The sequence below is a fragment of the Zingiber officinale genome, chromosome 10A (assembly GCF_018446385.1).
Source record: "Zingiber officinale cultivar Zhangliang chromosome 10A, Zo_v1.1, whole genome shotgun sequence".
NCBI lineage: Eukaryota > Viridiplantae > Streptophyta > Magnoliopsida > Zingiberales > Zingiberaceae > Zingiber > Zingiber officinale.
In genome coordinates, this window is record NC_056004.1 from 85240027 (window position 1) to 85254661 (window position 14635).

At 37.9% G+C, this 14635-nt stretch overlaps 1 long non-coding RNA gene across 1 annotated transcript; it reads right to left on the minus strand.

Moving 5' to 3' along the window:
• Positions 1 to 11620: 11620 nt before the first annotated feature.
• LOC122027571 lies at positions 11621 to 13220 on the minus strand. Its single transcript, XR_006124458.1, has 2 exons — positions 13181 to 13220; positions 11621 to 11959 (listed from the first exon to the last, which is right to left on the minus strand). It is a non-coding gene; the product is annotated as an uncharacterized LOC122027571 (long non-coding RNA).
• Positions 13221 to 14635: the final 1415 nt, after the last annotated feature.

Here is a 14635-nt window from a genome sequence, read left to right on the forward strand (position 1 = left end):
CATATTATTCATAAGTTCACTTAAGCAGGTCATTTTATTTCTTTAGCCAAGTCACCATCACACATCTCTTGCCCCTTCCTGCTGCTCCTCTAGTTTATCCATCCTTTACCTTTATCTGTGGTACAAGGAAAAGTATCTGTAAGCACTCAAGGCTTAGTGAGATCCTTTCCTACTCACAAAAGCCAACATATCATGTAAAATCATCATATCATACATCATAGAATAAATGACGCTCATATCATCATATAATTAAAAACACATCATATCATGGCATAATTTTCAATAATATCGTAACATAAAGTAACAACATATCATGACATAAATCTTATCATAGTATAAGTAACATCATATCATGGCATAAATCATATCATGGCATAAGTAATCATCATATCATGGCATGAATCATATCATAGCATAAGTGAACATCATAGCATGACATAGATCATATCATAGCATAAGTGAACATCATAGCATGGCATAGATCATATCATAGCATAAGTAAACATCATAGCATGACATAGATCATATCATAGCATAGGCATAGATCATATCATAGCATAAGTAAACATCATATCATGGCATGAATCATATCATAGCATAAGTGAAAGTATCATTGACATTTCTTTTCATAACATCAAGGCATCATATCATAGCATAACTGTAAGCATTATTTCATATCATATCGTAAGCATGAATGCAAGATGTTCTTTAAAACATGGGTAAATGTCATGTGCTATATGCCTTTCAAAACATGATTTATATCATGTGTGAAATGTCTTAAAACAATATCATATAATACTTAAAAATAATCTCAACATGAGAGGGGCCCGACTTAGTACCACATACATACATAAATGCGCGCATCCTAAGTAGACCCAAGGTAGCTAGTCTTGAACCTACTAGGAAACTAGGCCCGTAGCTCGACCTAGGGGCACGTAAGGAGCCCACCCTTTACTATGCCCGTAATTCGACCTAGGGGCGCATAAGGAGCCCACCCTTTTGGTACAAGCCATTCAAAGTAAAATACATGTCATATCATATCTTTATCATTGCATAACATATTCATGTCATTCATAGCATATCATATTAATGTCATTCATAGCATATCATGTCCATGTCATTCATAGCATATCATGTTCATGTCATTCATAGCATATCATGTTCATGTCATTCATAAGGTATGCATAAATGGGCACATAGCCATGCATACTTGGGCACATAGCCATCATACTCGTCTTGGGCACATAGCCATCATATTTGGGCACGTAGCCATCACATTTGGGCACATAGACAACATAGGTATCATTCTCATGCATGGTTCATAAGCATACTTAAACGAGCATATATAATATATATCATGGAAGAAAAAGAAAACATAATCATGCATGGATCATGAGTTAACTTCTCCTAATTCATATCATGGCAAAGTGAAGCACATAATGAGTCATAATTTGGTCTCAATCCTCAACCAACTAAGGGTGGCCGAAACATGCATAGGCTCACTTAGGTTGCATGAAATCATACAAGCATATGAACCCTAATTCATTTTCATAACATTTATCATAAAGAACATCATAAGCATGTTTGATTTAGGTTCTATGCTTCCTAGGTTTAGAAATCTACATTGGCCGAAACATACAAGGTCCAAAATTTGGTTACAAATAGCATGTAAACATGTGAACCCTAAACAATTTCCATGCATTTATCATAGGCAACCACATGAGCATATTGAGTTTAAGTTTCAAGCTTCCTAAGTCCACAAATCATAGGTAGCCGAATGCCATCAATGTGACTCTAAGTTTTTTTTTTTCAACCAAATACAAGCATGTGAATACCCTATAAATTTCATAGAATATCATGGAGAAGAACATAAACATGTTAGGGTTGAATTTCGACTTGCCTAAGCCCTACTTTTCATTTTGGCCGAAAGTTCACCATGTGAAAACCTAACCCTAAGCAACATGAAATCACAAGTGCATCAAGTTATCTCCATATCCTATCATAAGGTAAATCATAAGCAAGCTAGATTTGAGGTTGAGCCTCCCTAAGGTATTTAATCCCTTCATGGCCGAAACCCTAAGGTAAGGTTCTACTAGTTCCAAGCAACATACAAGTATAAAGCCTCAAGGGAACATTCATAACATATTATGGGGAAGTTCATAAGCATGTTGGTTTTTTTTTTTTTTTTGAGTTGAGCTTCTTCTAGGGGTTTTATTCCTTTCATGGCCAAAACCCTAAGGTGAGGTTCTACAAATTCCAAGCAACATACAAGCATGAAACGACAAGAAAATATTCATATCATGTCATAGAAGAGATCATAAGCATGTTAGTCTTTAAGTTGAGCTTCTCTAGAGTTTTAAGTCTCTTCATGACTGAACCCTAAGGTGGGGTATTACCTAACTCCAAGCCGCATACAAGCATGAAATATCAAGGTCATATTCATAGCATATCATGAGAAAAACCTTAAGCATGTTGGTTTTGGTTTTGAGCTTCCATAGGCCTTACAAAGTGTCATGGCCGAAAGTTTCCAAAAGAAACCCTAGGTTGTTAATCCATCTAAACTTGAACAAAATCATATAACAACTTGTACCACAGGTGAGGGGATACTCACATCCTCTTGCTTGGTCTTTTCCCTAAGAGAAGATACCCTTTGTGAAGAGGAAGAAGAGAGCTTCTCCTTCTAGTGCTCCCTTTTGCTTCTCTTGCTTGTGAGAGATAGATCTTGAGGACCCCTTCTTGTGGTTTGGTTTTCTTAGGGAGAAAAACCTTAGTTAGATTTTCGGAAAGGGGAGAGGGGAGGCTCTAGGTCACGACAATGGTGAGGAAAGGGAAGAAAATGAACTCCCTTCTTTGTTTTTCCTCTTATGCTAGGTGGGAGTAAGAAGCAAAAAGAACTTTGCCTTCCCTTCTTCTTAACTCATCCTTTATTCTCTTAATGATGAAGAAAATGTCTTCATTCATCCCCCTTTGCTCTCCAAATCCCTCATCTCATCAACCCACGAAAATTAAAGGAGAAGGAAGGAGAGGAAGACAATTTTTCTTTTTATTGTTTTCTTCTTAATCAAGAGAAGGAGAAAGAAAGCTAATTGAATTTTTCTTGCTTCCTTCATTTTATCATGCTCTTAACTTTATCTAGAATTTCCATTCCTCCTTTAACAATAAATTATGATGGTCTAGTGGTAATTCCATAATCCTTTGCTTAAAAAGGTTCAAGGTTCAATCCTTGACCAATTCCTTTTCTTTTATATATTTTTGGTTCTATCTTAAATCTTCACATACTTAGCTTAAGAAATTCGTGGGTGTTACAATCTATTTTGTGGTGGGCATGATTAGATGATATCAAAGTAACCCTGGACAAGGACATTGGATTGCTGTAAAGCATATATTAAAGTACCTGAGAAGGACTAGAGATTATATGCTGGTTTACCAAGCAGATGATTTGCTCCTTATGGGTTATACGGATTCCAACTTCCAATCAGATAGGGACAATAGTAAGTCTACATCAGGTTATGTGTTTACTTTAGGAGGTGGAGCCATTGCATGGAGGAGTATTAAGCAGAAATGTGTTTCCGACTCAACCATGAAAGCTGAGTATGTGGCAGCCTCTGAGGCAGCTAAAGAAGCTATGTGGTTCAAGAACTTTCTAATGGACTTAGATGTGGTTCCTGGTTTGCCCAAAATTATCACAATTTATTGTGATAATAGCGGTGCAGTAGCAAACTCGAAGGAACCACGAGCCCATAAGGCGAGTAAACACATAGAGCACAAGTACCACCTGATATGAGACATCGTGAAGTGAGGAGAAGTTGTTGTCGCCAAGATTGCATCAGCGGATAACCTGGCAGATCCTTTCACTAAGGCCCTTCCGGCGAAAGCTTTCGATCGACATATTGAAAGAATGAGAATCAGATGTATGACAACATTGATGACAGCATAGTCTTTAGTATAAGTGGGAGATTGTTAGAGTGTATACTGAAAGCCTAGCCTTTTGTAAACATTTTATTTTGAAATAAAGAATCACATTGGTCAAATGTCTACATTTAAATGCTAAGTGTAGTTGTTCAATTAATTTATATTGTAGATAACATGGCGTGTGGTGTTACACACAGAAGATCATGTTATCAATTTCTTATAAATTATAAACAGTTACTCACGACTAAGATGGAAAAGAACAAACTATTGAAATAGTCATAGTGTAATTTGGTATTAGTTTATCTTGACTGATATATTACACTAGTACACTATGAGTGTATTGAGTATGACCATTTAAGGTAAGTTCTTTTTATACTAACTTAATAAAAGAACAAGACCTTTGTTATTATGAAAGTGTGTGCTCTTAATCCTGATATAATAACAAGCACATATATCTAGTATTTATTTCTTTGATTTATCAAAGGGTGTGATTTAGTTTGATAAATCAACAGGCCTGATAAGTTGGGAAATGCTATTATTTATAGTGTGTGTTGTTGATTATAGAAGGAAATTATGTCCTGGTAATCTAGGTTGATGATGTCCCCAAGAGGAGCTCATAAGGATTGTCATGTAAACCCTGCAGGTGGACTTAATCCGACATGACGATAAGGTTGAGTGGTACTACTCTTGGAGTTAGATATTAATTAAGTAAGTTGTCAGTAACTCATTTAATTAGTGGACATTCTATATCTTAAACACAGGGAGATTAACACACTCAGGATAAGAAGGAGCCCAAAATGTAATTTGGGATTGGTGCGGTAGTTCAATAATAATTCTTTAGTGGTATGAATTATTATTGATGAAATTAAGTTGAGTGTTCGGGGCGAACACGGGAAGCTTAATTTCATCGGGAGAGCAAAACCAATTCCTCCTCTTGGTGCCTATCATAGTTTCTTATTTATAAAGTATTATACCCACTCATACCCACCTTCTTACCCATCTTATGGTGGTCGGCCAAGCATAGCTTGGAGCCTAAGCAAGGGCCGGCCACATTAAGCATTAGATGGTTCAAGTAGTGGCCGACCCTAGCTTGGAGCCCAAGCTTAGGTGGTCGGCCACATCATAATAAAAGGATTTTATTTTTTAAAATCTTTCTTATGTGGAAGCCATGGTTTTAAAAGAGAGTTTAAAATTTAAAATTTTCCTTTTATAGCTTGCTACAAAAGATTAAGAGAAAGGTTTGAAATCTTTCCTTATTTGTAGTTAAAAGGAAGATTTTAATTTTTGATAAAACTTTCCTTTTTTGTAACCATGTTCATGATTTAAAAGAGAGTTTTAAAATTAAATCTTTCCTATTATAGTTTCTACAAAAGATTAAGAAAAGATTTGATATCTTTTCTTATTTGTAGATTGAGAGGAAGATTTTAATTTTAAAGATAATTTTCCTATTTGGAAATCATCTACATGTTTTAATAGAGAGATTTTAATTTATAAAATTTCCTTTTATAACTAACCATGAAGGGAAAAAATTTTAGAGAAATTTTTATTTTAAAAATTTCTGGAAACAAATAAGGAAGTTTTAATTTTGTGTTTAAAACTTACCTTATTTGGAGCACATGAGGTGGCCGGCCATGATAAGGGTTAAAAGGAATTTTTAATTAAATTTTCCTTATTAGCCAATGGCAAGGAACATAAGGGAATTTTAATTTCCTTATTTGCCAAGACCAAGTATTATAAAAGAGAGGGTAGAGGTGCCTCACCTCATAACACATATTCTATTGGTTCCTCTCTCTTTTCTTCCTTGGTGTGGCCGACCCTATTCTTTTCTCTTTTCTTCTTCTTGTGGCCGAACCTCAACATCTCTTGGAGCTTTTGTGGTGGCCGGATTTTTCTTGGAGAAGAAGAGAAAGGAGGCTTTGCTCTTGCATCCCTTGGAGCTTGGTTGGTGACCGAGACTTACAATTTCTTGGAGAAGTTGTTTGGCCGAAACTTGGAAGAAGGAAGAAGAAGGGCTTGGGTGGTTCTCATCTTGGAATATCGTCACCCACACAATATCCGAGATACGAAGAGGAATACGGTAGAAGATCAAGAGGTTATTGCATACAAAGAAAGGTATAACTAGTAATTATTTTCGGCATCATACTAGTTTTCTTTGTATAGTTTTTGAAATACCAAACAAAAGAGGCATGTGATTCTAGGTTTCGGATTTGTTTCGAATTTGTATTTTCTTTGTTTTTTGAATTTGTGATTCGATTGTTCCTTTTGATTAAACCTAAGGTTATATAAGGACATTAAATATTAGATTTCATTGAAAGGCTTTGTCTAGGAAGTGGTGGATGTTCCCATACCCAAAAAGGCGTAGTGCCTCGCCATGTTTAACCTAGAAGCTGATTTCTGAAATTAATATTTAATTGAATTTATAACATGGGTGGATTTAGATCAATAATGTTAAGCATCGTTTGTGATCCAAGTCTAAATCACTAAGAACAGATAAGTTAAATTTGGAATCAATAATGTTAAGTTCCGTTTGTGATTCCTAATTTAATTTCTAAAGAACACAATAGGTTGTTAGTAAAGATTCAGGACTTGTACAAAATTTTTATACAGGGAAACCGGTATGATATTCCGCATAGCGACCAACATATGATCTCATAATGCATTCCATGTTTAAAAAACATCCAGATGCTCATTAGTGGCTTCAGAACATTAACCCTAAAAGATGGGCTAATGCACACTTTAGTGGCAGAAGGTACACAATGCTAACCACCAATTGTGTAGAGAGTTTAAATGCTTTGTTCAAGGAGACACGTGAACTTCCCATAAACAAGTTAATTGATAATACCAGAAGAAAGGTAGCTCAATTGTTCTTTAACCGTAGGGAGGAAGTCTTGAAATGATATTTTGTGTTAACACCTCATGCTACCAAAGAAATGGAATTAAGGAGGGAGAAAGCTAGACGATATAAAGTCCACCCCTACTCTCAATCTGAAATGGAAGTAGAGACATGGGGTGCTTCATACATTGTTGATTTGGAGAGAAAATTTTGTAATTACAGGAAGTTTCAAATTTTAGGATTGCCTTGCTCACATGCAATTGTCATCATCATTCACCGGAACATGGATACACTCCCATATTGTGAACATTATTTTCATTCACAGAATTGGAATGCGACTTACATGAATCGTATTTACCCCTATCTAAGCAAGGAATTTTGGCCTAGGGGAGTAAACAACATTATAGTTCTATGTCCCCATAGCCTTGTGCAGTCGGGTAGGTGAAAGAAGGCAAGGATCAAGTCGAAACATACTGGGAAGGTGAAAATCAAATGCAACAGGTGTAAACAACTGGGCCATAATCGGAGGACCTGTAGAATGTCGCCAGCCCCTGGGTCTTGACTTGTAAAGTGGAGGAGTTGATTCATATGTTTTGTATGCAGTACATACATAGAATTCTAAGAAAAATAGGGCTGGAAAGTGATGTTATTGTTATATCATTTTATGTAGTATTTATTTTATGATACAGTGTTATTGTATGTATGAGAAGTGTAAACCATCACCTGCAAGGTAGAACTAATAAATCACACCATATCTCCATTTAGTAAAATAAAAATGCGCTACCAGTTGTGAATATTCAGAAACATAATAGGTTTATTATATCTCTGCAATTCAATTCAACAGGAAGGGGTTTGTAATTTAAAAGTCATGTAAATATGTTTTGAAGTATAAATGAGTTAAAACTCGAACAAAGGGATTGTAGTGATCCTTGAAAAATATAATTGGACAACGGTTCACGTTCATTGAAAAAGAAAAGAGGTGCACCGTTGCATGCCAATTGGCACAGAGTAAGAACTTCTTAGCTAAGGGGTATAAATAAGGTTTGACACTATATATATGTTGGTTGCTATTAGGAATATCGTACCGGTTCCCCTGTACAAAAATTTTGTACAAGTCCTGAACCTTTCCTAACAACCTATTGTGTTCTTTAGAAATTAAATTTGGAATCGCAAACGGAACTTAACATTATTGATTCCAAATTCAACTTATCTGTCCTTAGTGGTTTGGACTTGGATCGCAAACGATGCTTAACATTATTGATCCAAATCCACCCATGTTACAAATTCAATTAAATATTTATTTCAGAGATCGGCTCCCAAGTCAAACATAGTGAGGCTCTTGGCCTTCATGGGTATGGGAACATCCACCACTGCCTCGACAAAGCCTCTCAACGAAATTCAATATTTAATTTCCTTATAGTAACTCTGGGTTTAACCAAAAATAACAATCGAATCACAAGATCGAAAAAAATAAAAGAAACACAACTTCGAATCACAAATCCAAAAATCTAGAATCACTAGCCTCTTGTGTTTGGTATTTCAAAATCCATACAAATAAAACTAGTATGATGTGGAATAGAATTACTAGTTATACCTTTATTTGTAAGCAACAACCTCTTGATCTTCTATCGTATTCCTCTTCTTATCTCGGACGTTGTGTGGGCAACGATCTACTGAGATGAGAACCACCAAGACACCTTCTTTCTTGCAAGTTTTGGCCACCAACCTTCAAGCTCTAAGGGATGCTAGAACAAAAGTCTCCTTTCTCTCCTTCTTCTCCTAGCAAGAACCGACCACCACAAGAACTCCAAGAGAGGGATGCACCGACCACTAAAGAAGAAGAGAAAAGGAGGAGTATAGGGTCTGCCACACCAAGGAGGAGAAGAGAGAAACAATAGAAGAGATGTTGCGAGGTGAGGCACCTCTACCCTCTCTTTTATATTCCTTGGTCTTGGCAAATAAGGAAATTTAATTATTATTAAAATTCCCTTATTTTTCTTGCCATTGGTTAATAAGGAAAATTTAATTAAAAATTCCTTTTAACTCTTCTCATGGCCGACCCCTACAAGTGCTCCAAATAAAGCAAGTTTTAAACACAAAATTAAAACTTCCTTATTTATTTCCAGAAATTTTAAAAAAAAAATTCTCTTTAAAAATTCCCTTCATGGTTGGTTATAAAAGGAAACTTTTATAAATTAAAATCTCTCTATTAAAACATGTGGATGATTACAAAAAGGAAAGTTTTCTCAAAATTAAAATCTTTCTTTCAATCTACAAATAAGGAAAGATATCAAATCTTTTCTCTGAACCTTTTGTAGAAACTATAAAAGGAAAGATTTAATTTTAGAACTCTCTTTTAAAATCATGAGGATGGTTATATAAAAGGAAAGTTTTCTCAAAAATTAAAAATTTTCTTTTAACTACAAATAAGGAAAGATATCAAACCTTTCTCTTAATCTTTTGTAGAAAACTATAAAAGGAAAGATTTAAATTTTAAACTCTCTTTTAAAACCATGGCTTCCACATAGAAAATATTTTAAAAAATAAAATCCTTTTATTTTATATGGCCAGCCACACCAAGCTTGGGCTCCAAACTATGGCCGACCACCCTACTTAGCTCAAGCCTTTGGCTTGGCCGACCCAAGCTTGGGCTCCAAGCTTACTTGGCTGACCACCTAAGGGTGGGTAGGAAGTGGGTATTTGGTGGATATAATTCTCTATAAATAATAGGCTATGATAGGGACAGAGAGGAGGAATTGGTTTTGATCTCCTGATGAAATTAAGCTTCCCGTGTTCGCCCCGAACACCCAACTTAATTTCATCAATAATAATTCATACTACTAAAGAATTATTATTGAACTACCACACCAATCCCAAATTATATTTTGGGCTCCTTATCATGAGTGTGTTAATATCCTAGTGTTTAAGATGTCGAATGCTCACTAATTAAATGAGTTACTAACAACTCACTTTAATTAATATCTTAGTCCAAGAGTAGTACCACTCAACTTTATCTTCATGTCAGACTAAGTCCACCTGCAGTGTTTACATGATAATCCTTATGAGCTCCTCTTGGGGACATTATCAACCTAAATTATTAGGACACAGTTTCTTTCTATAATCAACAACACACACTATAAATAATATCATTTCCCAACTGATCGAGTCTATTGATTTATCGAACTAAATCACACCCTTTGATAAATTAAAGAAATAAATATTAAGTATATGTGTTTGTTATTATATTAGGATTAAGAGCACACACTTCCATAATAACATAGGTCTTGTTCTTTTATCCAGTCAGTATAAAAAGAACTTACCTTAAATGGTCCTGCTCAATACACTCAGAGTGTACTAGTGTAATTTTTATAGTTAAGATAAACTAATACCAAATTACACTACGACTATTTTAATGGTTTGTTCCTTTCCATCTTAGTCGTGAGCTACTGTTTATAATTTATAAGGAATTGATAGCATGATCTTCTATGTGTGACACCACACACCATGTTATCTATAATATAAATTAGTTGAACAACTACACTTAACATATAAATGTAGACATTTGACCAATTTGATTCTTTATTTATAAAATAAATGTGTATACAAAAGCTAGGCTTTTAGTATACACTCTAACAATCTCCCACTTATACTAAAAGACTAAGCTGCCATAAATACTGTCATACATCTGATTCTCATTCCTTCATCATGCCCATCAAAAGCTCTTGCCTTAAGGGCCTTAGAGAAAGGTGTTGGATCGAGACGTGCTAGGAGGGGGGGGGGGTGAATAGCGCTCGTGGCTATTTTGTACGTATCAGAATTGAAAATAGCGTTAGAGTAATTAAAGCAGCGGAATTAAAAACAAACAAACATAAACAGAAGGATACAGAGATTTACTTCGTTCGGAGCCTGTGACGACTCCTACTCAAATGCCCGCGATCCTTGATCGCTTCCGGTGGGCAACAACTATAAGCTCGTTAAAAGATTACAATTATGAGTACAATTAAAAACTATAAGTATTATACCGACAACAAGAAATGCTAAATCTGAAGCTTCGGGTCGTCGGGCACTTGTAGCAGCACTTCGGAGTGTCTTTTGGAGCAGCACGTTGATGAGAAATCACTTGATATTCGTTATATTGAAGTGCTGGTCGAAACCCCCTTATAAAGGGTGTTCAAGGCGCCTTGAAAGCTGTTTAAGGCGCCTCCATGCTGCCTGGTCTTCCGCGTGGATCAAATCTGACCTGGTCGAATTTCATCCATTCAAGGCGCCTTAAACCTCACTCAAGGCACCTTCCAAGGCGCCTTCTGCCTTCTTCAAGGCGCCTCCAATGGTGCTTCGCAGCCAGCTCATCCTTTGCACCCGAGGTGCCTCCAAGCTCCATGGAGGTGCCTCGGACACTGTTCATCCGAGGCTTTAGGTTGCTCCTTTGCACCTGCAAGATACGTTAGTCCCAAACACTATCCTGCAACACAAAGTTAGCACAATAAACATGATAAATGAAGTATAGATAGTCTCCAGACTGTCCGAATCTGACTTCGGGTTTCCAACAGAAAACCCTAGGTCAACCCGTCGCCTACTGTTCCCTCTACGGGGAACGCGTCCTCACCTACTCCACTCAGGAGATTTACCTGTTACCAGTGCGATCTTCCAGATCGACTGGACTTTTGCTCAGCACTCGATACTTCCGGACTTTCTGCTGGACATCCGCTTCCCGGCTAGTCCAGAGTTTCACTTGGTTCGTGACACCAGGACTTTCCACCTAGGGTTACCACCCCCTAGGACTTTTTGCCTGAAGTCATCAATGTCACGCCCCCCGAGGAAATACCTCCCGAAAAATTTCGGCAGCATCTCCCCTGTACCGGTGACAATCGGAAACATCCGTACAAACAAAATACGTCAGCCACAGGCGGCTGGAATATTTATGCACAAAAGAAACACAACCACGCAGTTAAATATCTAGCCCACACAGATATATATCAAAAACACAGCGGAAAAACGAATAAAGAACCCACAAATGCGGAAGTCCACAAAATACCACAGGTACAAGTCCACGATACACGAATCAAACATAGTCGTTTTCACAACTCTAAATCCAACAAAATCGAAGGGTGGGGAAAGAGAAAACAAAACCAAAAAGGGGCTCCGGATGTGACGTGGAAAGGGGGAACCAGCCGGCAGCACACTCCAAGCATCATCATATCATCTACCTACTACCTGAAACCATCAGCATATAAACGGGGTAGTGAGTACAGGGAACTCAGCAGGTATAGACAGGATAAAGCATGGTCTACATAAAGATATAGGAGTCAAAGGATACAGTCTCCATAAGCCAAGAATAAGAATATGCTAACATAACACAACTCATCTATCTATACCTGATAAAATGACTGTGCATGGACATACCAGACATAATAAAAGCATATAACGTAAATGTACATACCCGAAAAGAACCAACCCCCTGATACCATGATCCGTAAACCCACCGAGTCAATAACATACTCCGGACACCTGTGCAATATATATACGACTGCAAATATATGTAAAGTAAATGACATGTATGCAGCATGGCATCCATATGCAGCATACATAGCTCAGACAAATGCAACAGTACACAGTCACATGCAACTAATATCTAGTAAGCATGTATGCAAAATATCCCCACAGATGCACCGTGCATCATATGCAAAAGTGCATGCATGCTCCATGGTCACCCCCGCCACCTCTCTAGACACCACGACCCCTGTATGGCCGAGAGGCTTGGGTCTGTGACGACTGTACTACCCTCCAGCCCACAATAGAGTGGTCGAGGCGGACAGTCCGCTAGTAGCTATCTAACTACATAGCATCAGGGTCCCTGACTGCTCACAACGCCGGATCTCACTAAACCTCGTGACCGGGTGGCACAACAGGACAAGCGGCGACTGCTCCAGCTACCACTACCCATGAGTGGTCGAAGGTGCGCGCTAAACCAAACCAACTGATGACCTTCTCAACCACAAGGGAGACAACGGTCATCAGATGCAATGAATGATGAGCATGATATACATATATATAATCATCATCCATGCAACAACCTTCCCCCTCATAAACGCCTCCAATAACCACAACAGACGTAACTACACATACCACTATGCAAATGGAATGGTAAACCTGTAGGACCTATAACCCATACCAATCACAACCTAGACAGGTATAGCCCACAAATATCCAATACAGTCCTCCCTACAACACTCTACATGTGTATAAACAATAGAGTCACAAATAACAAGAATAGAGACTGTAACGAAGCATCCCAGATCATATCAAAGATCAAGCAAAAGAGACAAGCAGGAAAACAACAAATAATAAGATTTAAGGAATGCAACCTAAATATCCAAGAACATATAACCATGCTTTAAAGTTCGAAGAGCTAAAAAGAAATTTAGGAAGAAATACCCGCCTCGATATATCCCGCAATCAACAGAACCACCACGTCACGCGGCACGTCACCGATCAAGGTCCTGTATCACATATACAAATTTATATAACTAAATATGTGCACACTCCAGATAGACGAATTACCTTTAAGTAAATAACCCACTGAAAGTAATAGCTACTGTGATCACTATTCTTTCCACTGGTCAAGCTAAATTAATTATCAATTTAGCTTAACTCATCTCAAACTAAATTCCCATTAGACTCTTCCATAATCACCTAACAATGAGCAAACCTCACATCATAGAATCCATATCCAATTTAGATACATCTACATTCACAACCTCTGATCACAACACCACCTCACCACACCATCAACCGACCTTGATTCACTGTCCACAAAAAACTACAGTAACATTCAAAGCGTTCCACAACCGAACAACCTAATTCACAACTCCTCTTGATCCCATCCATGATCTAGGTCAGAAAATACACCGGACTCACTGCACTCAGGTTAAATCAAGAGAATAGAGCAAGAAATAACAGTGTATCAATTCCCTACGACAAGTAAACTACCCATAGTATCTTTACTGGCCAGATCAATACAAAACAGTGGGAATCCACTAAGAATTCTATGAACAACAATGACCAATTGATTCCCTTACCTCTACTTCTTCAATTGCCGGAGATGGTCACAGATCCGGTGACAGAATCGATTTAGTCAAGCTGTGGTGGCCGGAAACGAGACTCCGATCTCTGCTGCCCCAAGAGAGTTACCCGAATCAACACTAGAGAAGGATCAAGATTCGAATTTACATCCAAAATCAAACCCGAATCAATTCCAGAAGACAGATTAGGGTTTCAAATCCACGATCAAAAAGGAAAACCAAACTGCTTACCTCAAGATCGCGGTTAGGGCAATGACATGTTCTTGCTGACGAACAGAGAAGAGATCGGGAAGGGACAAGGGTTCTTACCTCCCTTAATCGGTCGTCACTGGCTAGATCCAACGCCGACTCCCTTGATTCCCACCCAACAGCCGGTGAAATCCACCGATCAAGGATCTGTCGCCGCCATTCGCCGAGATCAGAGAAGAGGAAAAGGGATCAGGGAGAAGGAGGGTTTCGTTCCACTAACCTTTCTTCTCTTCGATGCTCCAAGATCCGCTCCTCGCCGGCGACACCGAGGGAAGAAACGATCGCCGGTCTCGATCGCGTGGCGTCGGAGATCGCGAGGCGCAGGGGAGGAATAGAGAAGTCGACGGTGAACAGGGAGGCTTCGGGCTTTATAACGAGATTAATCCAATCCCTAGGTTAGCTTAATTAAGACCTAAGTCTAGCCTTAATCAATTCCCACTTAATTTGGGTATTCCAAACCTGTCACCATCTAACCCTATCGATATATCCCTCAAAACGAGTCATATGGACTCCGTTTAACTCCAGAAAAATTTCTAAAAATTCTTAAAAATTTTCCTAA